The sequence below is a fragment of the Protopterus annectens genome, chromosome 2.part0 (genome assembly GCF_019279795.1).
Source record: "Protopterus annectens isolate FY-2018-M chromosome 2.part0, PAN1.0, whole genome shotgun sequence".
Taxonomy (NCBI): domain Eukaryota; kingdom Metazoa; phylum Chordata; order Ceratodontiformes; family Protopteridae; genus Protopterus; species Protopterus annectens.
Genome location: NC_056728.1, coordinates 1,328,509,745 through 1,328,537,587, shown reverse-complemented (window position 1 = coordinate 1,328,537,587; position 27,843 = coordinate 1,328,509,745).

The following is a 27,843-nucleotide window of genomic DNA, read 5'->3' as shown; positions in this document are numbered from 1 at the left end:
ACGCTGTACAGGTTTTAAACTGCATTTATTGTTTTACCCCACAGGTGGCAAGGTGGGTCAGGGTCCCTCCTGCATCCAATCTGATGTTGGTGTCCATACAGACACCGAAGATGATGATAGTACTGTTGAGGCACAGGTGGGGTTGTCAGGGGCCAAAACAGTGCCATCATTTGACATCACCCTTTTAGCCACCCCAACCCCGCACACAGTTTCAGTGCCTGTACATATGCTATCACCAGTGGCCATAGTGGAGGGACAGCTGGCATTTGGTGGCAGTGCACAGGAAGGTGTGGTAACCATGCCTACTGTGTCTGGTCACAGCAGGCATAGCTGGATGTCCGGCTGGGCACCACATAGGCAGATGTCCCAGGGTGCTCGTGGTAGGGCCGCTGGACTTCATGCCCCTAGCAGAGGCGACATAGCTGGTACCAGCAGGCGCATGTTTCAGGCTGTCATGGTGTTGCAGACATGTATGGAACATTACACCAGACAGTGCCTGAGGCTATAGAGGGCTGTTCTTACATCTGCAAGTGACAACTTCCATGAACTGTCTGGTACCATCCGTGCTTATTCCAAGCTCATGGATAGATGGTCTGGTGAGATGATGGCCCTCATAGACTGTGGTATGTCCGTGCTTGAATGTGTGATGAGGGGGCAGCAATGGCCACGTGGACATAGGCCAGCAACACCAACAACTGGCAGCCAATGTGGACATACTAGGACACCATAGGGCTCCCATAGTGGCAGTACCAGCCCTGGCAGTTTGGGGGGCTGTCCACACCACACCACAGCAGGCCACGAGCACGTGGTCCTGGTCAGTCCCAGGAGGGACCTGGTACCAGTGGACATTTGTCATCATTAGGTGAGAGTAGCACATTGACGCCTGTACCTGGACATGCCCATGGAACCCCTGGCAGGCACAGTCCACATGTCCATGGCCAGAGGCAGTGAACTGCACACCCTGCCAGGTACAGTCTGCAGCTGTCCATAAACACCTGTGTAAGGCAGCCACATGGCAGAACTGTGTTCATGCATACTCACACACTATACAAACACACCTAGGGCAACCACATACTTACACACACCACATCACCACATCCAGTTCACCTCAGTACACCCCTCACCCACACACATGGTGTCAAATGTATGGCCCACCCTCGGCCTCTGGCAAACCAACAACACACCTTGTGCATATGATGATACCTGTGCCACATCCCTGTCATCCATACCATCAATGCAGGGACAGGCTAATATGGTTCTGATGCACACAGTGACTGTACTACAGTGTACCACAGTACTGTAGTGTAACATGTTGTAAGGAGTAAAGTATAATGCATATATGTCAGGAAGTGTAGCCATCCAGCAATGATGCATTATAGCTGTTAGTAACATTGGTTGATTGTGGTCTCTAAAATGGTATCCATTTGTATTGTAGGTGTACATGTGTCAGCATGAGGATGGTCTGCAGTCATATTCAACAATGGGGTATGGCATTGTGGTGACACCATGGCTGTGACATATCTGGGGTACAGTTGAACACATGTCACAGGTTAGTATAATAGGTATTGCATGTGCCACATGGACAGGTGACCCCGGACATGTATAATCTGCAACCTGATGTAGACCCATCCACATACATGTACACTGTTACTTGGCAACACTGGGACTAGACCCCTACCTAGGTATGTAGTGATACTGAAGTGTGTGGCTTCCATTGCATACACCACACAGTGTTTAGGGTGAGGTGTGTTCCAGGTTACATGTTACATGCAAAACATCCCCAGACATGTACAGTATGCTAATGAGGGATGTAATGGGTGTATATGAACAATATGTTGTGTGACATACCTTCATATACCCATTAACAGACACATAACAGGCAGACACACATTCGAGAGACCAGGGCCTATCACTGCTAACTAACATGACCATGTGTCCAGTGTGTTACAGGTAGGCTGCACACAGCACATGCATAACTGGCCTGTAATGTGGTATCAGTTACCAGTATGGTTGATGTTGACAGTGGTAAACATAACGTGATACATGGGACATATACTGGGTGTACCTTGGTGTAATAACAGTGTACACAGCACCCACATCCCCCAGTGGATATTGTACTTCCTGAAACCCATGATGACACTCTGATATACCCGCCATCACACATTGGCCATGACTTCAATACAACTCATTGTAGATCTCAACAGTGGTACTATAGGGATTTGCAGCTAATGCACATGCCACATGCATAGCAGGGTGTTGCATTGTCATGCCTCAACAATGGGCAGCAACAGCACTATCTATACTACCATGTGGCAATGGGTATTGTAATAGGAGTATGTGGCCTAGGAATGCTGTACCCTACAGTTAAATGGACATGCACACATACACACACTTGCCAGGGCACAATGGGTATCCAATGCCTATCAACCCATTTCTACAACGCTGTTGTGATGGTACTGCAAGGCTCACATAGCCAGTATGTAGAGGAGCTTAACAAGGTACATATAATGTCCCATAAAGCAGCAGCCACAACTGGCTATGGAAATGGGTGTTGTGGTGGTTGTGAAGGCCCTCATGGAATTCCCACCTACAGGTGTGCTAACACACAGACACTGTTATACTCAGTCATGCACACGTACACATGTGTCAGTACTGGAGACATCTCTGCAGGTGGTCATAGCTGTGTACCTATTGTCCAAGGAGAGATGGGTTGTGTACGGTTGTGTGTATAGTGGTATCCTGCCACCTGCCATGTGGCAGCAGATAAGCCATCGACAGACACTACTGTGTTGACCCTCAAGGTGGAAGTGACATGCATTAGCCATTTCACCAGGTGCCTCCTGCATATGGCCACTGAGGTGATCAAGTTGATGTGCATGCAACATGCATTACAACACATGGTTAGTATCTGTGATGGAGACCTGTATCCAAGCATGTTCAGTTGACTATGGTAGTGTAGTGGAGGTACCTGTGGCATGTGTTGCTTGCAGGGTGTTATCTCCAATATGTACCAGTTCTTACACAGCTGGGCAGACATGTCAGTGTCAGTCAAGCTTAGGATCCCTGTTCATATCCCAGTGGGATACCTGTCATCTGCACATCTGTACAGGGACTGACAGGCATCCGCTTGGCAAGTAGTGATGCCGTAGGATGAATGTGTTGACAGATAGACATTTGACAGCAATATGAATGCCATAACTACATGTCAGGAGCCCTCGCTATCATATGCTGTATAGACAGTAGTCTACAGTTACATTGCACATGTCGGATCATTACCCAGTAGGGGTTAGATACTGCGACACTGCTTACACACCAGAGATACAGTACGGAGGCATCAGAGTCCAGCTGTGCCTGCAGGTGTGCCTGTTGTCAGTACTACATTTAGCACTCTACTCTTGCATGGGTAGGCACTGTCAACAGTAGTACCGCCATCATACACTACATGCCAGTGTCACAGCATGCACTCTGGGCTACTACCCCTGTATGTAACAAAGTCACAGGGATAACAGTGCTGTACAGGCCTCACATATGTCTGTGTCCCAGACATGACACAGGCACCCCTTGCTACCATAATGACAGCACATAGGTGCATGTATTGTACATGGCATTACATACACTTATTACAAATGTCATTACCCTGCTATGTTATCAGACTGGGTAGTGTGAACTGGTTGCCATGGCTAAGCCATGCTTAGCAGGTATCAACATTGCTCTAATATAACAGCTAAGCTGATTTGCGCACTGGTAAGAGAAGCCTATACTGTGTAAGTACCCGTACATTTACCCATAGCTTAGCACCACTTAGCTTTGCGCAAAACCACACAAACGTGCTTAAAGCTGCTCAAAACTGCCCTAACCACTATGTATTCGACAGCGCATGTTCTGCCTAGCAACAAAATGAACAGCTCTTGCAGGTCTTGAACCCAGGACCCTGTGCACTAAAATCACAACACTTAACCACTATGCCATGACCACCGTGAAGACAGCTGTTGTTTTTCCAATATATCTGTCAATACACATATTGATTAGTATTGAACAATTGCCTTTACTACCACAATTGTGTAGTACTTGTTATTAATATGACTGTTGCATCACATATGTTGTTTTAACATAATATACACATAGCAGATATATACGATGAGATACATCTGGGAGAGTATGCACAACCATTTACACATGACAGGAATATGGATATATACGTATAATAGGTTGATATATGTCAACATGTACTTACACATGTATATTCATGCATATGGCTGTATACACATCTGTATAGTGCAACATATATATGGGCACGTGCACATCTCTTCATGTATACATATATGTATGTATGTGTATATATATATATATATATATATATATATATATATATATATATATATATATATATATAGCTATATATGTATGCACATCCTATGTATACAGATATACCTATTTATGTAGATATATATGTAGATATCTATAACTATATGTGCATACATATCTATTCTGATATAGCTATTATTGTCAATATATATGTAGATATCTGTAAGTATATGTGGATATGTATCTCTATCTGTATATGTGTAGACATATATTGCTGTGTATATGTATATATTTGAGTGTTTATATGTATATATATATATATATATATATATATATATATATATATATATATGTGTGTGTGTGTGTGTGTGTGTGTGTGTCTGTGTGTGTGTGTGTGTGTACATATACATATACATCTATGTATGTCGATATGTATATGTGTAGATATCTATATAGATATATGGATAATTATATATACATATATGTCCACCATATGTCCTAAACATGGAGTGGAACCCTAACTCAGCCCCAATAGTCCCAACATCATAGCTCAAGGGGATGTCAGGTATGTAATGCACATATATATGTAGACTATTGCTACTGTGATAGGGGTTGTCTTCACAGACATGTGTGTTGGAGTTCACATCTGCCTTTAACATGTGTGCCATTGGCTACTGACAGACATCCTAAGGACATCATAGTACAATACCACTGCTAACACAGTACTGATCCTGTGAACTGCAGCAGAGATATGGCCAATAAATGTGGACAGTCTGACACACTCTGGTCAGTCCAGAGGTATACACAGAACCCCTTAATGCAAAACATGTAGACCAAGCCTGACAATGTGGATGTTAACAGCAATGTAGATGGGTATAACACGTAAATACTGGTATACATTTGCCCTCATAGGTTATGCATTCAGACACCCTTGTCTGTCCTGCCACATAATAACCACTGGTACAGAGGTGCCATGGCTACATACTACCTACTAGTTAGTGTTGTACATCTCTACAGCATCCCATTGCATTGTCTGATATACATGACTGTTATGGTGGCCTGGCAGCAGTAGATCTGGCAAGTATCTAGACATCACATCACACTTGGTCAGGACACTAAACTTCTAGGCATGTAACAAAGCATTGTGCAGGCTACAGGCATACTGGCACAACACTGGCCTACATTTCTTATGGGGAATACACATGTACCTACATATATATAGCAGGCTCTATAGGCATGTCACAGCACAGAGTAACAGACACCTGTGTGAAAGTGCATAACCACAACCAATGTGAACATAGCCACAGCCACATATGGTAGCCAGCTTAATATTACAGTATATGGACTATCTGATCAACACCATCCTCATATGTGCCACTCACACACTAACCCTACATATACTGGGCCACTACACAGTGTGGTCCAATGCCTATCTGTGGTATGGGACATGTGTGTGTTTGGCCATACAAACATGTAAGCTGATAGGGTAACATACAGTGGAGCAGCATGTAACATCAGATAGAACAGGGCCAAGAACAGTGACATCTACCACAGTCTGTACACAGGCCAAGGTACATATTCACAATACACACACTGTTGACAATCACCATAAGTACACAGACCTCAGTACTGTACACACAACCACAGTATGCCCAGGTTATGTCCTCAAAGAGAACCCCTACTGTACATAACATGTTTCACAGTCTGATAACCCACTGGCTTGTTATCAGATATGATGTCAATGCATTATGGTGTACAGGACATATGCACCTCTTACTGCATGACATATGCTTGACAGAGTTGTGGCTGGAGGCACAAACACAGGACCAATATTGACATGTTGCTGTGATAACCTCATACATTTACTGTTGTAACAGGGTTTGTTGCAACATATGTCCTATGAGGGATATGAGGTCAGTCACTCTCATGTCTGTCACCATGTACTGTCTGCAATCCTCACACTATGCTTCTTCAGTTCACAGATAGGTGCTCTGTGGGTAACACAAGAAACAAAAGGCACCACACACTGCCCAGTCTGCAGATGACCCTACAGATGGAGGTTTCCTCAATAACATAGCACTGTCATGACAGGTATTAAAATAAGCTAAATGCCAAAAAATGTATAGTCATACCCTTTGGCAAAAACAATGTGCCCACAAATTACCACATAGGCGGAAACCCATTAAGTACAGAGAAAGTTATTAGGGACCTGGGGACCTAAGTTGATAGTAATCTCTCCTTTGAAAACCACATTGCCAAAGTGGTTAGAAAGACCTTCTACATAGCCCACCTCATCACGAAGGGTTTCACATCTAGATCAAGAGGTAATCATGCCCCTTTATTCATCCCTCATCAGGCCCATCATAGAATACAATGCCCCTTTTGGGATGTACCTTACCCGACACCTGCAGCAATTAGAAAGACCCCAAAAGTATCTCACCAAGAGGATCAAGGGTCTCAAACAGATGCCATATGCTGCTCAGTTAAAAACTCCAGCTCTACTCAGTTGCATACCGCCTACTTTGGCGATCTATGCCTGACATACAAAGCTATGTCAAATCCAGAATTAATGGACATGCTCCACCTCAGTAAATCTAAATCGCTTAGAGCCACACGCTCGAGGGACTTGAACCTCAGCACAGAAATAAATAGAACTTGCTGGATGGACAGGTTCATAACCCAGAGGCTCCCTTTGCTCTGGAATAGAATTCCAGTTCATGTGAAGCAGAACACCTCACTGAATCTCTTCAAGAAGAATCTCGATAAGTGGATGGGGGATCGTAGGTTTGTCCCAGGGATTACTCCTGTGTCACTATTAGACAGAGGGACAGTAATCTAAACCTTAAAATGGGCACAGTATACTCAAATCAAGGGGTGACGTAAGCCATACAGAATCGGGCTAGGTTTATAATTGCCCCAGGGTAGATAGCCTAGTATGAACCTATGAACCTATGAACCTACGTAGAACAACTATATCCACACACACCCTGTTAAAGCAACATTACTCCAAATGCAGAATAGCAACACTTACATTCTGTAGTCATGTCAGGCATATCCCCCTCCTGTGTATTGGCCTGTTTCTACAGTGTATGTTGTTAGAGGTAAATTCTCAATCCATCTGTGATGCTGTTTGCCAAACAACAGATCTAGGTCCTACTCACAGTGAATGAAAAGGCCTAACACCAACATGATGTTCCTAGATATTGGAGTGTGTTTCCATGCAATTGCCTATGGGAATGTTACCACAGCTGTTCCACATGCAATTAGCTAGAGGAGGGCTGCAATCCATGCAGAGGCCATCAACTGATCATGAGCATCACTTACAAAACACATGCTGCTGCCTAAGCAAAGCAGGTGTAAGTCTCCACATCCACCAGAGAGGGAGTGAGAGAGGCAGACAAAGGCACAGATAAGTCAGGGAGGGGTGGGAGAGTAAAACTTAAGCATGTTTGTGTCACACACCTACCTGTACAGGGTATCAAACCCCTGACTGACTGACTGTGTAATGCTATTATATGTCTATGCAGTTATTGGATGCACCACATAGGTTATTTATTAAAGGGCTTTCCAAATGTTTATATGATGGTGAGTGACATCTGCAACAGTGATATGGTAGCTATACGGTAGGTGTAGTGCATGTGCCTGTCCGCATGAACAGGTGTCAGCGTCAACGCAGGTGCACTCTCTCAGGGATCCACACACATTGACACACTTGGCAGGGTTAGGAATACAATTCCTCATTAGTTAGTTTGCCATAATACAGTACTGTGCAAGTATCACATGCACAACAGGGGTTACCCAGAGGTTATATGGACAAAGGGTATGTGGAGGTGTCTGACATCAGACAGCATGCTTCAGTATGCCAATGGGGGTTGTAGTGAATGTGAATGTGGTCATAAGTGTCATACACCACCCACACACAGACACAGGGTGCCAGTACTAACATGCATGGGTGCATTGCTTCACAGGTGTGTAGTGATCGACTGTGCCAGACAGCTATACAAGGCTAGTTGATGGGTATACCTTGGCATCAGGCCACATGACAATGGTCTCCAGTGTGGCTCAGGGGTGTAGTGTCTGGATTGGCCCACATAGGTGGGTATTATAATCACCATTCAGTCACCTGGGTAACTATTGTGTGTGGCCATTGCTGTGAATTGCTCGCCATGTATGTGTTCTTTAGTCTATGACATGGACAGTGTCTGGGATGTGCACATGTCCCACATGCATGTACAGTGACATATAGAACTGTACATGGTGTGTCTGGCCCATATTGTGCACACATATTGTTATCATCAGATGTACCCGTCCTGGCCTCATGTGGCGGGAACTGGTAATGGGCAGCAGGCTGACCCTGCACCTACATTGATAGCATGATACAGGTATTCTCTGGTGTCAGTGGCATCTGTCCATACAAAGCATGTGTTTAAGGCATGGTATGTCCTTTGTGGGTCACATTTAATGGCACCACAGATGTTGCAGGTGTCCAGTGGGGAACATAGTGAAGGAGCATGTACGTGCCTATTGGACTGAAGAAGAGGGTACCAAGCCCTCTGTAGTCCACTGCAATCACACCATGGTTACTATCTGTGGGCAATATGCAGGGTACTACCAACATAGCAGTTGTTGCCTAGGCAAGTGTGTTTGTGTATGAGACATGGGTTGTGAGTGTTCTCTGGGTAATACAAGGGTTGCTAACTTTGTTTGCCAGCCCTTGATGTCACATGTAGGGGTATGGATTTGCACCCCAGCCTCTCAGCTATTTCACATCTGTTATCTCTGTAAGGTGGACATTGTGACATATACTAGGGCCACCATATAAGACATTTGCAAAATCTGCTCCACAATGACTCCACTTGTTACACACTCACAGCCACCTCCACACAGGATACAAATGACAAACATACACCTGCCATGTCTGGGATTAGAGCTCCTACCTAATTAGTTTAGTACACTACTGCACTACGCAGTTATAGGATGCACCACAGAGATCAGTGGAGTACTTGTTCACCAAAGGTGTATTTCACAGTGAATGACATCAGCAGGCTTGCTAAAGTAGGGCATTTGAATTGTAATGAGTGTGACTAGCCTAAAAGCATTGCTCCCTACACAAAGTAACACACACACAAACATCCACACTTGCCATGTGTGGGACTAGAACCCCTACCAGAGTTCTATATCACACTACAACATTACGCTGTTATAGGACGTGCCATGGACTTTACTGGGCTACACCTTTCCCAAAGGTGTATTTCACAGTGAATGACATCAGCAGCCTTACCAAAGTAGGGTATTTGATCTGTAGTGAGTGTGACTAGCCTAAAATGCATTATTCCCTACACACACAAACATCCACACTTGACATGTGTGGGACTAGAACACCTACTAGGGTTCTATATCACACTACAGCAATACACTGTTATAGGACATGCCACAGACATTACTGGGTTGCACCTTTTCCAAAGGTGTATTCCATAGTGAATGACATCAGCAGTCATGCCAAAGTAGGGCTTTTGAATTGTATTGAGTGTGTCTAGCCTAAAAAAACATTGCTCCCTACACAGACAAAAACACACAAACACACACACAGTTGTCATGTCTGGGATCAGAACTCTTACCTAACTAGTGTATCACACTACAGCCTTACGCAGTTACAGGAAGCACCACGGGGATTACTGGGCTACACTCTTCCAAAAGGTGTATTTCACAGCGAATGACATCAGCAGCCTTAAAAGCATCCACTTCCAGAGCCAATAACTAGTCCCCAATGCCACAGTTGAAAGGCGACACTTTATTATAAAACCACTGGGATGTAAAAACAAAAATACAGTCAAGCGCTTTCGTCAAAATGACTTCATCAGAACAAGAGTGCCAAACATTCCATCACCCTTTATACATATTCCTTGATAAATCAATTGAAATCAATTTACCAATTAACAAACATTTAAAAAGACAGTCATTGAAAATCTTCTGTATAGAATGAACACCTGGTACAGGGTTTTTACATAAAATTTCCTGAAAAAATCCTTAGCAGAAAGCACACAATTTGTAACAACTATTGAAAAGTTCTTTGATATTATATTACAATTTGCTAGCTCTGAACTTTAACTCAGGTTTGATGCTAATAGCATCATTTATACCTGGGAATTCTGCAGCATTTAATTTAAGTTGCCATTTGGTTTCAGCCCTTAATAATTTGTTGGTCCAATCACCCCCTCTAAAATCAAGATTGACCACTTCCAAAATACCAAACTTGAAACTATGAGACGGATTGGCATTAACATGTTTAAATAAAGCATTTTTTTCATCCTTTTTCAAAATGCTATAACAATGTTCATATATTCTACGATTTAATTTCCTCTCAATCTTACCAATATAATAACACTGGCAGGACGTACATAGAGCTAAATAAACAACACCAGTAGTGGTACATGAACCTGCTGCAAAAAACACTTCTATTTCATAAGGACCCACTTTTATCTTGGGGTTCTCTAGAATATAGTTACAATACTCACAGGTCCCACATTTATGGGTACCATTCCTTCTATTTTTCTTAACTGGTTTATTTTCCAAAATATTTTTCAAGTTGTTGTTAACTCTATAAGTAAATAGTGGTTCAGGACCCAGAACAGACAACACATCCCTATTTCCCTTGAACATGGCCCAATTGTTCCTAATAATCTTTTTCACCTCATAAGAGGTTTCACCATAAGTAAGGACCATAGCCTGGGAAAAATCCTTAAACCCACTATAAGTTTTAAATACTACCTCTTCACCTGCCCCTAGTAATGGTTTGTACCTGACGTTCCACTCACCCATAACTTGATCTCTAATTTTCTTTAACAAATCCAGTGGATAACCCCTATGAAGGAACATATCCATAACTACCTTAGTTTCATCTTCAACAAGGGTCAAGTTGGAACACATTCTTACCACTCTAACCATCTGCCCCTTAACTATATTCTCTTAGTATATGGAGGATGGTTACTGGAGTATTCCAAATAGTCGTTGGAGAAAGTGGGTTTTCTATATACCCTAGATTGAAAACTATTATTATGAAAATCTTTGAATAATTTTACATCAAGAAAATTAATCTTGTTAGGATTGCCATTACCTGTAAATTTAAAATAATCACAGATATTGTTAATATATTCAAAGAAAGGTTCAAAAAGTGCTTCATCTTTCCACAAAATGAACAAATCATCTAAAAACCTTAGATACAAACACCATTCATTTTTATAACAAGAGTTAAACACATAAAGGTTCTCCCATTGATACATAACAAGATTTGCAAATATAGGGGCACAGCTATTACCCATCGCTACCCCTTTTACTTGTCTGTAGAATTCCCCCTCAAATGTAAAGAAATTATTTTTCAACACTATCTCCATTAACTCTATAATGAAGTTGATCATATTCCCACTTAAATTAGTATTATTCACTAATACATCATTAAAAAATTCCAGTCCAACCTTATGAGGAATGGAAGTGAAAAGATCAACTACATCTATAGTGGAACCATAGATCTCATTAGGGAAAATTTCTTTCTTCACTTTTCTCAAAAAATCCCATGAATCTACAAGTACATGTTCTATGGGAAACAAGGCCTGTCTAACCATCCGATCTATAAAACCCCCTAAGGGGTAAGTTATACTGTTATGTCTGGATATTATAAGCCTATAGGGGGATCTTTCAAGTTCTTGTGGGTTTTAGGGATTCCAAAAGCAATGGGAATAACTGGATGTTCCACATGAAGGAAGTTATAAACTTCTTCGTTAATGACTCCTATAAAATAAGGAGTCTTCCAAAAGGAGTTTTATCTTTCTATAACTTAAGTGAATTTCGTTCCTAGAGGCCACCTCATATTTAGTGTTGTTGTTCAACATACTAGTAATTTTGTTATTATAATCTTCAACGTTAGTAATAACCATACCCCCACCCTTGTCGGGTTTCATAAATCTGACATTTTGGTTATCCCTTAACTCAAAGAGTAACTTTTTCTCAGCCAAAGGGAGATTGTGTTTCCTGTATCTATGTGTTTGCAGGGTTTTAAAAATCTCCTGATAACTGACATTTTCAAAGGAATACAAAATAGGCAAAAGGGGGGGGGTTGTAGCAACTTTTCTTATTTGTTACTGAATTCCTATTAGTGTCCAAGCTAGCTTTGTCTTTATTCAAAAACTTTAAATTTAGTTTTCTTACAAAAATCTTAAAATCCGTTAAAATTTTGCTACTTTCTTCCTTAGTTGAGGGGATGAATTTCATTCCCTTCATTAATAACCAAAATAAGTCTTTACACACTGGAAAATCTGAGTAATTGTAAATTTTAAAACCCTTGTACAAAAAAACAATGTCATCGTAATTTATAATATCATCATTATCTTCCTCACCACACCTGTCTATCGAACCTACTCATAACTGTTCTTCCTCCTGTAGGGGGAGTTCCTGAATTTCTGTCTTACCCCTCCTTCCCCCCTTGGGCCTAAAAAATCCTCCTTTCTGGATTGATTTCTATTGAAAATCCTTTCGGACCTTCTAAGTGGTGGGAACTCGACATCATATTCATTATCATTAATGTTGGTCCTGTTCAAAACACCATTCACATTAGTGGACTGACCATACCCCTGTGTATAGTCCCTACCCAAATCATTACCCAGGTATGTTTTTGGAAAAGGATAAGCCAAACCGTCCTTATATTCAAATTCATCCCTTGCTAATTTCTTCTTTTTCCTAAAAATATTGTTATTCAGTTCATTTTCTACTTTATCAAAAATAACATTATATCTGAAAGAGTACTGATTAAAACAAACATCATCTAATACTACTTTATTAACATCATCAATTTCCTTTAGAAATTCACTTATCTTTTTGTTATTAATGTTAACAATAAATTCCATCAGTTCAACCCCATGTCGATCGAACATTTGTATTAATTCATCACATTCGGGTTCCCCTTTTTTCAAGCCATTTGGAAATTTAAACATACGGAGGCCCGGAGGAGGAATGTATTGTTAGAAGGTGGCTTCTAGCAATACATTCCCTTAAATGCGAATTGTCACATTGCAATGCCCACACTTTGTGCATTTTAGTTTCAAGAATTACTAACCTACTATCCATACTGTTTTTGTCCACTTGGTTGTTATTACCAAAAAATGCATATTCCCTTTTAGTCCAATCTTTTAAACGATCAAATGCGGAATTAATTCCATTGTTGTCAGTCTGATTTTCCAAACTATTCGCGCCACTGATATCAGTTCCTAGTAGGAACATCAGCAGCCTTGCCAAATTAGGACATTTGAATTGTAGTGAGCGTGAGTAGCCTATAAAGCATTGCTCCCTACACAGACAGAGACACACACAGTTGCCATGTCTGGGATTAGAACTTCTACCTAACTAGTCTATCACACTACAGTGGTATACAGTTATAGGACATGCCACAGAGATTACTGGGTTACATTTTTTCCCAAAGGTGTATTTCACAGTGAATGCCATCGGAAGCCTTCCCAAACTAGGACATTTGAATTGTAGTGAGTGTGACTAGCCTAAGAACTTCTACTTAACTAGTTTATCAGACTAAAGTAGTACGCAGTTATGGGATGTGCCACGGAGATTACTGGGCTACACTTTTCCCAAAGGTGTATTTTACAGTGAATGACATCAGCAGCCTTGCCAAAGTAGGGCATTTGAATTGTAGGGAGCATGTCTGACCTAACAAGCATTGCTCCCTGCACAGACAGAGACACACACACAGTTGCTATTTCTGGGATTAGAACTCCTACCTAACTAGTTTATCATGCTACAGCATTAAGCAGTTTTAGGACATGCCACAGAGATTACTGGGCTACTCCATTCCCAAAGTATTACAACGTGGATGACCTCAGCATGCTTGTCATAGTAGGGCTATGAGGAGAGCAGTGTGTGTGTATAGGCCATAACCCATTCATCTAGAGGTTGACACACCACATGCGGTTACACACAGGGTTATATTCTGCAGGTACGTATATACAGCTGCTAGATGACTATTGTCTTGTACAGTCATGCTGCACAGCTAGTACTTGTACCACATAGTCTGTAATTCTAACGGAGACTGATGGCTAATGTCTACAGTGAGTGACATTTACACATCATGTGGTTGTAGCCATTTGGCTGTGTGCTGGGAGGGACAGGCCTCATGATGGATGGCTCTTTGTCACAGTCACTCTCTTCCACACATTTATGTATGTCTACATTTGGCTTGTTATAGTGTGTTGTCCTTAGAGATATGTCTGTATTCCTATCCACTGTGTGTGCAAAGCATGACTGGTGCATACTGAGGATTGTATGCACTAACATTTGCAACTGTCAGATATGTATGGTCCGCATTAAGTGTGTGAGCATGCCCAGTATGAACTTTCAGTATGTTGTCTGACATTGCCTTCATTTCTCCTAAGTGTGTTAGCATGCCCAGTATGCCCTTCTGTATTGAATGTGTGGATCCAATCCAGGTAGTTTGTACTCCAGTGTAGACCTTTGTATTGTACACCTACAGGTAGCAAACTGTTTCTGCAGAGTATCTGTAGATCATTTGGCAATATGGGGTCAAACTGTGCAGGGGAATAGTGTGTACTGTAGGTGATTGTGTCTGTGCTGCTTCTGCTACATGGTACTGCTGTTAGCAGAGATATTCAGAAATGTGTACTGTTATACACTGTGATGTGTTATGCTCTCATGCACTGTCAGGTAGACATTCTTGCTCACAGTGATGTCCTGGGGGACAGGGGTGACTGCAGCTGTGTCCAGTATTGTGGGCAAATGCCTACATATTCATGGTAAGTTATGCCATTCTGGAGGGGGAGCTGCAGGCACTTGCTGCTGGGTGTGTGTATCCGGTTCAGCACCTTGGTACAGTGCTGGCAGAGGATCCCATACTTGTACATCCATTGACATGACAGTATGGCCTTATCTTGCTGTGGCAATACCTCACAGCTTTACAGATTCACACAGGCTACCCAGAGGCAGGGGCCATGAGTCAGGACATTACCCCTATTGTGGTGTATGGGCAGGTATGTAGCCACCCATTTATTTGTTTGTAGCCAGGGATAGTGTGTGCACACAGCTGTGTGTCGGACCTTGCACATTCCATGCTGCCCATGCTGCCACCCCCCCCTATTATTTTATCCTCTTCCATACATTATGCATACATTCTCTGATACTTTCCCTAAGGTTATCACCTCATCACAGCTGTGCTTTGGTGTTGGTTCACAGTTCATGCAGTGGGACATGGTGGACATGTTACTCTGGATTGTCCACATGGCCTTGCATATGGCTAATGTGGAGTGTGTTATGTTATTTGGGTGTCCATGACATGACATGCATTGACAGTACTTGTGAGACACAGGCCTTTGGTAGAGACTTGTAGGTCATTTAGTATTGATGCGGGCCAGCTGTGGCAGGCTGTTGCATTCTGTCAGTCCTACAGTAGTCTTAGACCACCATACAGTATATTCCCCTGGGGTGACAGGGTAGGTGTGCTAGGTGTTCATGCCAATACTTTCTATCAGTCTTGATCAGGTGGTGTGGATGCTGGCAGGGTGCTACGTATGGCTAGGGACACACCTGCATGGGACACCTACACTGCATGCTGCATTCTTTCGCTATTGCTATATATAGGTGGCATCATATTGTACCCATTCCCCACAGCAGGGATATGACCAGAGAGGTACCTGTGGGTGGTGTTTGGGTGAGCTGGGTGCATGTGTGCTATGGACACTCCTTGCATCTGATGCACAGATATGCATAGGGCATTCCAGTTATGCTGGCATGTGCAGGTACATCAGCTGTTTCCCAATACATCAGTCCTACCACCTTTGTGATCTGCAAGTGTTCGGGCAGATGACACCAGTATCCCCTACTACAGGCCCAGATAATGTTATGCATACCTGTATGTACAATTCCAAGGGTGTGTCCATTTCACAGTTACACATTATATACTGTATGTCTGGGGTACTTTCCCCTGTGTACTGCTTGTATATCTAGCCCAACAGCCATGCCCTGTCAATCTTTCAGATGGTGACACATATTACCACCATACATTTACAATGGCTTACTGCTAGCATGTGTTATACTAGTGGGGATTGTCTTTGGCAATGCAGTTGTGAGGACTTGGCTCTGTCATCAGCAGTAGTGGGCAATGACTACCAGGTCATATCTCAACATGCATACGTACTGATCACTCTTACACAATATGAAACACACACCAACCTAACACACACACATACCTGCATATTGTGCAAATGCTACAATCTATCCTGCTACCTTGGCCATCTCTGAACAGCTGTGCTCCACTGGTAATATACCTACACATACATGTTGCTACATTTCTACATAGGATTGGGGAGGGCACACCTGACTGTTACTACATGTCTGCATAGGATATGGGGGGGGGGGGCACACCTGACATCTACAATGTGTGTACATTGGATTGGTGGGCACACCAAACCGGTACTATATTTCTACATAGGATTTGGGTAGGCACACCTGACTGCTACTACATGTCGAAGTAGTGTTGGGGGGCCACACCTGACTGGTACTACATGTTTACATGGGATTGGGGGGCACATCTGACTGTTACTACATGTCTAAATAGGATTGGGGGGCACACCTGACTGTTACTACTGTCTACATAGGATATGGGAGGGGCACACCTGACTGTTTCTACATTGCTACACAGGATTGGGAGGGGCACATCTGACACTTGTACACATTTGCTATTATCTTTCTGGTATGTCAGGTACTCCATTCCATTATGTTTTCTAACCTATCATGTTAACTAGAGGCATGTCAGTGTACTACAGGTCCTATGTTTCATTGACCTGCATATTAGTTTCTGACTTCCTACCCTTCAGAACTAACATCCCACTGCCTGACCTGATGTAGTCTGTCTGTGTAGGCCTGGGGGTGGGTACCCATAGGCATCATTCAGTGGCCTTAGCACAGCCTTTCTTTGTGTTTGTCTACCCCTGTCCTGCTGGCTGTGACTGTTGTTGGGTATGTGAACCTCCCTGAATGGCATGTGTGTGTCATATGGACACACATGTGGCCCAGCACATTTCCTGCAGTGGGTTTTGTTACCATGTGTAGTACTGGCTAGTATGGTGACACCCGTATTTGTTACAGATCTCATGCTGCCACTATAGGTGTCTACTATCTGCTGGTATCACGTTCAGTCACCCGATTGCCTTGCATGCTCACATCCATACCATAGATACAGGTAACAACACATACTACTACATTCGGCAATTGGTAGGTATAGTGACTTACCTTGTGGGTGTGCCAGTATTGAGGGTAGTGCTGAAGGGCTGCCTACATCAGATGCACATAGTACACTCCCTACACATGGTTGAGCACAGGTAGTGTCATGTTTGGCATCCCTTTTACTGTAAGTGCGAGTCAGAGAGAGGTGTCATTCCCTGGGTCCCTCCTGTGTCAGTGTATATGCTATGCATTGCCTCTTTGCCAAGGCCAGGGCATACTGGGCACACCTCCTTCTGCCTACTGGGGCCGGTTCAGGTTGTTCATCATCCAGGTCACTCTGTGTCTGTGCAGGCCATGGCAATGGTGGTGAGCTGTGTGGCCCTGCCCCATGCTGTTCCTGCTGCAGCTGTTTCCGCAGGATGCCAAACATGATACTTATCATAAGATTCTGCAGTCAAATGTGTTTTGAAGTGAACATATTTCCTTATATTCTACTCTACTCACATCTATATGATCTTTCATATATCAAATAGCTTAATTTTGTATTGTACTTGCACCTGTGAAATTTTGTTTTGTTTTTATATATAATGTTGTACTTTAGTTTCGAGGAGCTTTTCTCCCCGGGCCTGTGCTGAAAATGGACATGTATCCAGCTGGACTAGCCCGGTCAACAAATGTAAAATAAAAAAATAAAAATAAAAAATCATATTGTGTAGCATGGCACATACGATGACAATTTAGGTACATGTAGCTAGTGAGTACTGCAAGGTTCTACCGGATGTGTCCAGGCACTGGAAAAGTGACTTGAGCATCCCAAACACATGCTCTATTATAATTCTGGTCTGTGCGTGTGGCTCATTATAGATTTCTTGTTTGGGTGTGTGTGCATTTCTGATGGGTGTCATCAACCATGGCTCCAGTGCGTAACCAGCATCCCCCACTAGGTGACCATAAGGGATGTCCCCATTGACTAATCTCTGGTACAGCTGCGTCAGATGCCAGACATGGGAATCATGATAGCTTCCAGGGCAGTCAGCACACACATTCATTATTATGCCCTGGGCATCGTATATGACCTGGCAGTTGATGGAGGGGAAGCCCTTGTGGTTGATGCAGACCTTACCCCTCTCACTGGGTGGTGCTTTGATGCATATGTGCGTGCAGTCTATAGCACCCACTACCTCAGGGTATTCTGCTATTTTGTGGAACAGATGCATATTGCTAGCCAACGCCTCACAAGTGTTGGGGAAATAGGCATGCTCACCAGCATGAGCTGACATGGCATCCAGGAAATAGTGGTGTATCCTGGATGTTGATGCCTGTGAGATCCACATCATATCCCCAATTGGCATTTGGAAGGTACCTGTAGCTAGTATTCTTAGGCCTACACATACCTTGGTATCCACTGGGATGGGTTCCCCTCTGTTAGTTCTGCGTGTCAGGTGTGGCTGGCACAGCTCAACAATTTGCTGTAGGAGGTCCCTGTCCACCCTATAGCGCTCCACTATCTCTAGCTCATGTAGCCCCTGGTAGGTTGCCCTAGGTCTGTACACTCTTCTCCGTCTCATCACTGTGGGTTGGTTGACAGCATTCACATCCTCACCATGCTCAGCCTCTTCCACATGTTGTTGTATGATAGCTATTACAGCCCCTATCATTTTGTTGTTTTGTTTGTTAAAGGTTCCCCACTTGTATACACCGGTGGTGTAGAGTATGGGAAAAACCAGGGGGAAAGGTGTTTGCATATTTTATAGTAGTGTTCAGGGCTGGGCTGGTCTGCTGCCTGTGTAATTGGCAGATTCTGATACATTTCACCTGCTAGCTATGCTAGTTCTCCTTGATTACCTTCCTACTGCTGTTTTCCTTTCCCATTGCCTTCCTGTTTAAGCCCGGGGGTGCGCCATGCAGACACAGTGCTCAAATGTGCACAGAGCTGCTATTTCCTGGTTTACTTTTTTTTCCTTTTAAAACCCGGTGAGCGGCGAGCACACCTGCTTAGGCAATGTACATAGTGCTAGGCAGCCTCAGACACACCCCTTTGCTTAGCTCTGCTAAGCTAAGAACAAACCCGAGCCACAGGGCTCCAGTCCGCTTACAGTATGCCTGACACACACCCCTATGATGTCAGCTAACTCCTAGGCTTGCACCAAGCTATTCCTGCTCTTACACTGTTGGGTGCTGACTAGCATGCAGGGGAAATCTGGGATTCAGTATCATCCCCCTCATTTGCATAGGATTGCCTGTTGATGCATAGTTACATGTCTCACACTGAGCCTCGCCCCTTGGCAACCACTTTTCATTGGCCATGTTGTCTTCTGCCTGCCATTGAGTATAATGGCAAAATAGTGATTTTGGTTAAAATGCTTATTTTATGTTTTTTTTCTTATTTTCCACCTGATACTGTTTGCACACCGCTGCCCTGCACTTAAACAGACGAGATCGGCTAAAAAAAAATTAAAGTTGTTTTTTTTTTTATTTTTGCAAATATTTTCCATGCCAATGGCCTTATAGTTGGCCATTGGCATGCTTTCTACATAATATCCACCCTTTATTTGGAGCTGTCAAGGCTCCGTTTTGTAATTTGCAGAAATGTACTCCGTTACTGGTGGAGTACATTTCTGCAGATTACACTAGTCCTGCACAGCCAGTTTCCAGCTTTCTGGATTGCAAATTCAACTCATTTGCATGGATTTCTCCTGCAAATGGGGTAATTTGCAATACAGGGGCTGAGTCCATGCAGGACTAGTGCAGGAGCTCTCATGCACATCCCTACAGGTTATTCCTGGATCGTACGGCAGACATATTGCCTGCTGGAGCTCCTGCACTAGTCCTGCATGCCATGCAGGGCTTGCAGAATCCGGGGGAGGTCTCTATCTGTTGGCATTGGCTAGCATTCATGAGCTGTTAAAGGTGTTAAATGAAGAAATGTGAAAAATCACATTTAAATAAAAAGATAATATAGTTTATAGTCATAATTAAAAATCTTTGGAATAACAATATAGTTTGCTTTTTGTTCAGTTTCTAACTCTGTAAAATGCTTACAAGCAGAAATTAATGCAATAAGTAAATAAATAATGTGTAATGAAGGTAGATTAGAATGCAGTTAAATCATAGGTACACATTATGTCCCAACTGTCACATCAGACATGACTTCCTGGCTAAAATCTCTCCTATGCCTACTCTATAAAAGTCAAGTGTTGTTACCTTTTTAACTTTTAACAGTGAACAATTGCCACATGTAGATAGCATATTCACTGTGTACATGTTGTTTGGTCACGTACTGGCTATAAAAACATGCTGTCAAAGAACTTTGATCTAACATATTTCTACCTTTATATGGAGGGAGATTAGTATGTTTTTTATTGCTGTTGATGTCTGCTTCTGTCCAAGTGTAATATACAAGGACTGCAAAAATAGCAAAAAAAAAAATATATACATATATATATATATATATATATATATATATATATATATATATATAAAACTTGCATTTTTTTAAACACACCTTTATTGAATTATCACTTGTGACACATGCAAATTTACCCTTATATAAAAGCAATCAGATTGTATTAACAAATAAAAAACAAACCTTATACTTCACATATATTGCTATATATCATATAACCAGTTGCAAACATTCCCCCGGATTCATGAAGCTCGGCGCAAGGCCGGTGTAAGGCCTGCGCCGGCCGTGCGGCGTATAAATGGTGTAGTGGCGCCATATGCATATTAATGAAGGTGCACCGCTACCACATCCACGTGCACAGGACACGTGAGCGAGTGCATGGGGCATTGCTAAGCTGCGCCCGGAGGCGTGTCAATGTCGGCTGGCGATGAGCAACCTAAACTGCTGAATATTATAGCCTGCCTGCAATAGTAATCGCACCTATCAGTGTCCGTGGATAATGAAACGTATGCAAAGCATGCAGGACAGTTCCCAGCCACACAAAATTGAGAACCAAACAGAAATGCACGCAACACAATATGAGTTTCCGTCCATGGAACAAATGATATATAAAATCGTGTGTCCGTAATGTACTGCACTGTCAGTAGTTATACCCAGTGGAAGTGAAGCGCATCATGTCAGCGCGCCACCAATACACACGTCTAGCCCCATGGGCATGGTCACCAGCAGTCCCACAGTGGTAGTGATAGTACACAGCTGGGCAGTTGTGGCTATATAACAACTGTAAAGAAACCTGACAGTCCAAATTGTATACCAAACACACACAAACATATGCATATTAAAATGTGCTATACACATGAACAGGAACGTAACCATCACATACACATAGGATGCCATATGCGGAACCGGGATATCCAAAAGCAGAACCCATGCATGCCAATGCAATACGCAACAACCCCTGTATAGCACATAACCCGCACCCATGTCCGAATGTCCACCAAATCCAGCTACCAGCCTTGCGAGTCCATTACACCTACACATAGCGAGTATTCCCCATATGTAGTAGGAAGTATCGTCCTAGGCAGTGTCAGGATTGCAAATATGTATCCCACGTTTGTAAACATCCCATCACAGTTATGTAAATCCAAATGCCCGCACGTTCATGTTACGGCAAAATGTGTTTACATCCCGTGTGGGATAAGTAACCTGTTGAAACTTCAGAGTTGTTTACATGCCACGGTGTCCAGTACTGTACACATCTGGACAAAACATGTTTGTGCAGTCACTGTACTGTTCAGTTTCTACACAGACATGCAAAACATACTATGTAGGATGGAACAGCTGTCCACCATGCAGGTCACCCCACTAGGGTTGCCACCTGTTCAGATGGCCAAGGTGGGACATCCCTTGTAGAAATGTGAGAATTTGCAGGATAAAACATACCCCCGGCCAGTGCAAAGGACAGAATTACACGTGTATGCAAAGATAAAAGCTTATTCCATAGCATTTGAATAGCTTATGCTATCCCAAATAATAGTTATGTGTACCAGATACAAAATACCTGTATCATGCAACTAGTAAAGAAAATAAGAAATATATTATTGTCTTAAAATCACAGGACATTTGCCATGTCCTAGGTGTCGTTGCAGGACACAACTGTTCAAAGTGGGGCCTCCCCTCGCAAAGAGGAACAAGTGGTAACCCTACTCCCCACTGAATTATCGACAGTATATATTCAACTCAATCACATACCGGCACCACCTCTCAACCTATTACAGCAACAAAAACTGGACAAAGCCTAAAAGGATGGGTGGACAAATAGGGACAGATGTAATTACTGCTCTCACAAACTTTGAAATTTCACAGAATAATAGTATGTACATAAGCATGAAATGTTGTGAAGGATGTGGGGTAGTCTCCAGTATTACAGAGGTCCGTACATTTATACTGTAACAAACCATCACATATGTTGACTGTACTACTGCATACCTGTAGTTAATTCATAGTTAAGTCATGTGCAAAATAATAACCCTCGTAAGAATGAATACAGGAAATAGTCAAATGTGAATGGGAACACCACTCACCGTGGATTATGTATTGTAACCACCCCCACCCATATTATGTATTGCCAACATCATAAGCTGCTGACAGGTGCCCAAACACCTGTGTCTGTAAACACAGATAAAATGTTTAAAATGGACAAACCCTGTCCATGTGCTTTGTCTGACATTTGAACATGGTCAGGGCAGTTCTGTTCACCAGGTGGACAAGCCTAAACCCAGATCACCACATGAACACCCTGACAATTAAAGACTTGTATGTGTCAGGACTATAAGCCTTGGGGTTCTGAATATCCCTGCAGTGATGAAATATGCAGTTTGGGTCCAGAGCAGTCGGGAATAGGGAATGTGTAACATGTAGTACCGCATTTTTCCCAGCAGGAGAATGGATGCCTGTGTCGTAAGTGAAGCGGTGAGGCATATGTTAATGTAGCTATGTACTATGGGTATGCATATAAATGAGTCAGAACACCAAACGTATAGTGGTTACAGCATCCGGCCAACGTGAATGCAGTCCCGGTTCAACTACGACTACAGCACATATAATGTTAAAGTGTAATGAATGCGTCTGTGCTGTACAGACATTTAAATATGTAAAGGTGAACGTGTGTTTCGCATATGTCCATCATCTGGATTACAGATATTTTACTGGTACTGTCACAAGTAATAAAGCCCATGTAAGCACAAAGACCTAGTAAACATATGTAACCCACAATAAGGATATGCATGTGCGCCTGCGGGTAACCCACAATAAGAAAATGCAAGTGTGCTTGTGCGTGTGTAATCCACTCACAGCATAGCAAATGAATGCTGGTTTCTACACGTAATGTCTATATATGGATATATACATTTGTGTATAGATATATATATCCACAGACTTAAACTAAATAAATATATGAAATAAAGAATGTACAGTTATATATATATATATATATATATATATATATATATATATATATATATATATATATATATATAAATATATATATATATATATATATATATATATATATATACATACATATATATATATATATATATATATATATATATATATATATTTATATATATATATACACATACATACACTCAAACACATACAACATGAATTGATATACACCTAACAAACATATAAACAAATGTCCTCGTAGATATAACACATGTACATAAATAGGTTACACCATAGCTAGTATGGATACACATAACAGACATGCCATTAAGTTAAATACACTGCTGCTCTCAAAACTACTGCCCGGAAAGTATCAGTGTGCCAGATCTGTAAGTCCTACTCTTTAAACATGGATATAGGTGTCCTTTGCAGGACTCCAAAAATAGTGAATCTATAAATGCACAGTCCTGTAATGATTGCTGCAAAGAAGTGTCATCCGCAACTACAATATATCTGTACATGCAACAGTAGCTTATGCAAGTGTAATAACACATGGGTTGACAGAATGTAAGACATATGTATCGACATGCGGAGAGAGGATAGTGCTTAGAAGTGTCATCATAATTTATTATCGCTCACATTAAATATGTGTTATGACTACTGTGGAGGGGTGCCAGGTCTGGGAATCATGGGTATGCAATAATGGGCTAGGTGCCTAGGTGTTGGTTGGCACAGATTTATGAGGTCCGCCCCATGGGAGTGATTAATATACCTATGTGGGTAGAGCAGACGCCTCTAACTTCCTAAAATAAAGAACCCATCTACCGGATATCATGTAAACTATTGGGGGAAGATGTAGGGAGTTATATTAGTGTCGTGTAAGTGATTATCATGGACGTACATGCGTAGGAATAAGATGGTAACCATACCTCTCAATCAGAATAAGACATCTGGACAAAGGCATTTTAAAATAAGTACAAATAGGGAATATCTCAAATATTCCTCTTACAAAGTCAGAACGTGGATAGAATAATGGATCAGTCAATAGTATGAATGTTTTGAGGGTTATTAATTGTAAACAACAAATGTCTGTCATTATTGTCTAACCCCACAGTCCCAAATGACTTCCCACTAAATTACCAGAAAGGCATTGCACAATATTATTAAAAAAGGAACAAAATCAGACGTCTAAGTTCGGGACATGTACCCAAAATGTGTACAGTTGAGAGGTATGAAGGTAACCCTGACCTAAATAAATGTACAGAACTAGTGCAATTAGGTGGACAGGTGTGAAGAAAGACGTGATGACAAATGACAAAACATGTATAAGTCAAAAGCATGTACCTCGACAAATCTGGATGAATACTAATGCCCTGTGATAGTCAATGTGGAAGGTTAATAGAAAGAACATAAATGTGTCCCTCAGGGTGCTATGCAGTGTCCGCGAGACAGTGTTCAGTCTCCCACACATGCATGTGAGTTCTGCCACTGACGGAAAGCGCAAATACTGGTGAACACATAAGGTAGATGATAGCAGAATATGTTTTGATCAGCACCTGTTGGCTTTTGTGAGGAACACAACACTCTGGGCGGGTGTGTCCTACAAAAGGAATGTAATGGCATCTGGCCTGTGATTTCTCCATATATTGTGTGTAGTGGTGTAATAAAATGACATATCTTGTATCAGAAACAGATACATGTTATAGGAAACAGTATCATTGACTATACCACTACAAGACAAATCTGAAGGTATGAAAAGTGCTGAAGTAGTCAGTTTAGTATTGACCGCAGGTATGTGTGGACTTGTCAAATGTCACAGCTGTACATATAGTCCCTATAGGGCTGTCACCTCTACAAATGATGAAAGTGGGAGGTGCTCTGTAGAAATGACAGACGTAGCAGGTCAAAACACACCTACAGCCATGCTTACTCCACAAATAGACATATTAGCACACATCAAAGCTTAGGCCAGGATTCATGAAGCTTTGGTCGGTGTACAAGTAGAGTAAGAGTAGAGCAAGGCAAGATGTCCGCCGAGCTATTCAGCAATATCCTGTAGGGGCGTGTAACACAGCCCCTCAAACGAACGTTGCACGGACAATGTTAGGATATGCAAATTACCCCAATTGTAGGTGAAAGCTATGCAAATGATGTAAAATATGCGATACATGAAACAGTAAGCTGTCCGTGCAAGAGTAGAGGTATGTGCAGAAATGTACACGGATGTTAACCGAGTAACGTTCTGCAAGTAGCGGAGCAATGTCATCTGCAAATAAAGGACGGTTTAGTTGAAGAAGCATGCCAATGGCCAAATATAAGGCCAGTGGCATGTATTCCCATTGGAAATTAATAAAACTCTAGTTGTCCTCCCGATCTCGAGTGCAGCTGTGCATACAAAACAAGACAAATATGTAAAATATACATACATATTGTAATGTCAGTTAAAAGTTATTGCGTTATGCAGGGGAATGGCAAGCTGAAGACAACATGGCTACTGAGTAGTGGTTGCTATGTGTGGAAGCACACACTCAGAGATGTAACCAAGCATTAGTAGGCAATCCTATGCAATTGAGGCTGAGGATAGTGAAGCACAATTTGTCATGCCATATGGGCCAAGCCCCTACAGTGTAAGAGTAGGTGAAGGGGACTATCAGCATAGAAGATAGGTGACATCATGAGTGTGTATGTATAAAACACTGTAATCTTATTGGAGCAGTGTGTCACATGTCTGCTGTCAGTGACTCATCAGTGGAAGAGGCGTGTTATGATTTATCCTAGGTAAAGTCAGTAAACTGGCGTGTATGCGCCATGGATATCACTGAAGTTCCTTGCAAACCTGGTGAAGTGTGTTTGCGCCCATGCAAGCCTGTAAGCCCGAGTAAGCATGTGTGCATGTGTGTCAGCCTGTGTGCGCGACTTGCAGAACGAGTAAGCTACTGTAAGATTGTTGAAGCCCGTGTAATGTTGTGTAAGCCAGTGTAAGTGTTTGTACGCATGTATAAGCCTGTGTGCACACGTGGAAGTGGATATGCACTTCACTGTGCTCCTATGCGCGGCACCGCTCACTGTGGACACAGTGAAAATGAAGGTAAACAAATAGCAGTAAGTTAACCAAGGAGAACTACCACAGCTAGCAGGTGAAAACAATCAGACTGAGTATATTACACAGCCAGTACAGTAGGCCAGCACAGCACAGCATGTACAACTCTACAAACAGTAGTCCACCATGTTATTCTCAGACACACTGCAACACTGTAGAAAACTAAGAGAAGTGCAAACTGTAAAAGCTTAACTGAGACAAGATAATGTTAGGGACTGCCATTGCTATTATAATCAACATATGCAACATGTGGAGGGTTGTGCCAATGTGAATGCCGCTCAGCATCACACAGTGAGTAGACGGAGAGGAGTGTGCAGGCACAGGGTAAACTACCAGGGGCTACATGAGCTGGAGATAGTAGAGCGCTATAGAGTGGACAGAGACCTCCTGCAGAAGATTGTGGATCTGTGCAGGCTATGTCTCACACACAGACCCAACAGAGGGAAACCTATCCCAGTGGAAACCAAGGTATGTGTTGCCCTAAGGATACCAGCAACAGGTACCTTCCAGAGATCAACTGGTGATATGATGTGGATTTTACAAACATCAGCATCCAGGGTACTGCACCAGGTCATGAATGCCATGTCAGCACATGTCAGTGATGATGTATATATCCCCATTTCCCATAAGGTATTGGGCAGCAATATGTGTCGTTTCCACACAATAGTGGAATACCCTAAGTACTGTGTGCAATACACTGCATGCACATATGCATCAAAGCACCAGCCAGTGAGTGTGGCAGGGCCTACAACATCCACAAGGGCTTCCCCTCCATGAAGTGGCGGTTTTTGTGTGATGGCCAGCCCGTAATAATGAATGTGTGTGCTGGATGCCCTGGAAGCTGCAATGT